Source organism: Mus pahari, chromosome 4, assembly GCF_900095145.1.
Source record: "Mus pahari chromosome 4, PAHARI_EIJ_v1.1, whole genome shotgun sequence".
Taxonomy (NCBI): domain Eukaryota; kingdom Metazoa; phylum Chordata; class Mammalia; order Rodentia; family Muridae; genus Mus; species Mus pahari.
In genome coordinates this window covers 47,703,172-47,705,947 of record NC_034593.1, presented here as the reverse complement: position 1 = coordinate 47,705,947, position 2,776 = coordinate 47,703,172, and the positions used below count along the sequence as shown (strand labels likewise).

Sequence of the window (2,776 nt, the reverse complement as noted above, 5' to 3'; positions counted from 1 at the left end):
CCAAGAGCATATATGGGATGCCGAAATTAGACTCTGCCGGTTTAAAATAAAATGAAGAAACAAAGTTCTATATCCATATCCATAGAAGGGAGATGGTTCTAGACGGAATTAGGGTGTGATGGTTAGGATTGAAATGCAGTGTACAAACTTCTCAAAAAAAATTAATAAAGACAAGAAATAAAAATCAAACAAACATGAGGACAAAGTGGAATCAGGAATTCCAATTGATCCAATGGCTGCACTTCCTGATAGGAGGCGCCCAATCCGGAAGCTGTCTAGAGGACAGTAGATGCAATGTGATTGGATGGGATCCGCTTAGAGTAGCGAGGGAGTTCCGCCCACCGCTCTGTATTTAAGGGCTGCAGCAGCGCAGCCTCTGCCTCCACACCCTCTCTGGTAGGCAAATTGTTTGTACTAGAGTTGCGTCTCCAGGGCAGCATGAGCCTGAAAGAAGCTACAGCGCAAAGTTGGTTCCCACCAGGGCATCCTGAAGCCAGGAGAGTCCTGGTTCATCCAGTCGGGAACTTCCTGTTCTCTTACTACCAGTGCCCCCCAACGTGTTGCCCGACCAACCAGCTCATCGTGGTCCAGGTGCCTTCCCTGAGGCCTGGCCCTGGGGCGCACCACAGCAGGCTTGCAGCGCCTTCGGAGCTGCAACACTGGCGACCCCAACTGGTCGGGAGGAAGATACTCTGCTCCGAGATGTTGACGAAGACCACGTCTTCTTCCTCTTCCTCGTCGTCATCTTCCTCCTCGTCGTCATCCTCAGACTCAGCTCGAGAGGAGAAGAGGCTCATCCACATGGCCAGCCCCAGTCGTGCCAACACCACAGCTGCCAAGAGGACCTTCAGCAGCAGCAGCAGAGCCACAGGTCAGCCGCCATACTTAAACACCTACATAGTCACTCCACAGCAAGCTATCTACAACTATACTTTTTCCGGAATGAAGAAGCCCATCCTCACCAAGGAGTTTAAGGACAAAGTCCCTGTTGCCTTGCGTCAGCACTACTTGGGCTTGTTCACCGAGGAGTGCCTCAAGTTCTCCTCTTCGCATCTGGAGGCCATCGAGAAGGCCCAGTCAGAGGAGAAAGTGATCTACGACCAAAGTCCCAGCAAGAACAAGTACCTGAATGTCGCCCTGCACACCCTGAAGAAGCTCAGGGGCCTGGTTCCCAGCGCCATCCCGGGATTCAACAAGGCCACTTTGTACAGCCGCCTGAAGGGCTATCTGCTCACGGAGGAGCAGCGCAAGGCGCATGGCTTTCCGTTCGCGCACCCGGAGAAGCCAGGGTTGGCAAAGCTCTTCACAGGAGAGCAGCCGCTGAGCCCGACACACCGGGCCTGCTGCCGCTGTGGCACCAAGTACCTCGTGTCTCTCTCGGGCCGCTGCCTCTGCTCTGAGCCCTGCGTGTACCACTGGGGGCGTGTCGTCTCCATCCCCGTGCAGGGAGGCTGGCAGGTGCGCTACTCGTGCTGCTCCGCGCCCATGGAAGCCACAGGCTGCAAGGTGGCCAAGCAACACGTGCAGGACGGCAGGAAGGACTACTTGCATGGCTTTGCCAAGACCTTCCCGAAGAAGGACTGGGAAGCGCACGCGGGAATCTTCGCGGTGGACTGTGAGATGTCCTACACCACACACGGCCTGGAGCTCACCCGCGTCACAGTGGTGGACACTGACTTAAATGTGGTTTATGACACCTTCGTCAAGCCAGATCACGAGATCGTGGATTACAACACCATGTTTTCCGGAGTGACCGAGGCAGACTTGGTGAACACCAAAGTTAGGCTGTGTGATGTCCAGGCCGTGCTTCTTAGCATGTTCAGCACTGAAACCATCCTCATTGGACACAGCCTTGAGAGTGACCTGCTGGCTTTGAAGTTCATCCATGGCACTGTGGTGGACACATCCGTGCTCTTCCCACACCAACGGGGCCTCCCCTACAAGCGCTCCTTGCGGAGCCTCATCTCTCAGTACCTCAGCCAGATGATCCAGACACAAAGCGGTGGCCACAGCTCCATCGAGGATGCCAGAGCCTGCATGCAGCTGGTGACCTGGAAGATGCAAGAAGACGCCAAGACCTCTAGCCCCTCTCTGCCGCAGGCCGCTTGCCAGAAGAGCGACTCTCTGCCGAAGCTGCCGATTTGCACCAGCCGATACACCCAGACGCCTAAGATGGAGATGCCTGAGATGCCGGAGATGGAAGACATCTTGTACTCAGAGGGAAGTGATTCAGATCGACCTCCCCAGCTAGAGACTTGAGGACTTCTCTGTGTTGATTGCAGATGTGTAGGTGAGGAGCGGTTGCCCTACAGTTGTTAAGTTGTTAAAAGTTTTAGTCCGAGCCTGAAACCTTGCAGAGTTATGCTGTCTTGCTCGCCAAGGCTGGGTACTGCTTGCTGCGTTGTGGGTGAGAAAGTTCTTCATACAGAATGACTCTAGTTAAGTCTCATCACAGCCAACTAAAGGGAGAAGGAGGAAGTATTTCGGCTAATTCCAGAATTTTCTCATAGAGCTGACGAAAGAAAACAGCCTGCCTACCTTAGAGGTGAGACCATTTTCATTCGACAAGTGTCACTGGAACTGTTGTTAGCTATGAGTTTAACTTTGCCTAAGTAGAAGCTAACACTCCTAGTTTGCCAGGTCCTCAATGTGTCAAGAAGATTGATGAAATTGGTTGGAAATTACTAGTTCCAAGCAGCATTGATAATCTCGTAATTTCCAGGTTGTTTTGTTTTTGTTTTGGAGTTGAAATAGTTTAATAATTTTTTTAGATGGG

General features: G+C 52.6%; 1 pseudogene; it reads left to right on the top strand.

Annotated features, from left to right (window-relative positions):
• Window positions 1-438: 438 nt before the first annotated feature.
• Window positions 439-2,259, top strand: LOC110320774 (annotated as a pseudogene).
• Window positions 2,260-2,776: the final 517 nt, after the last annotated feature.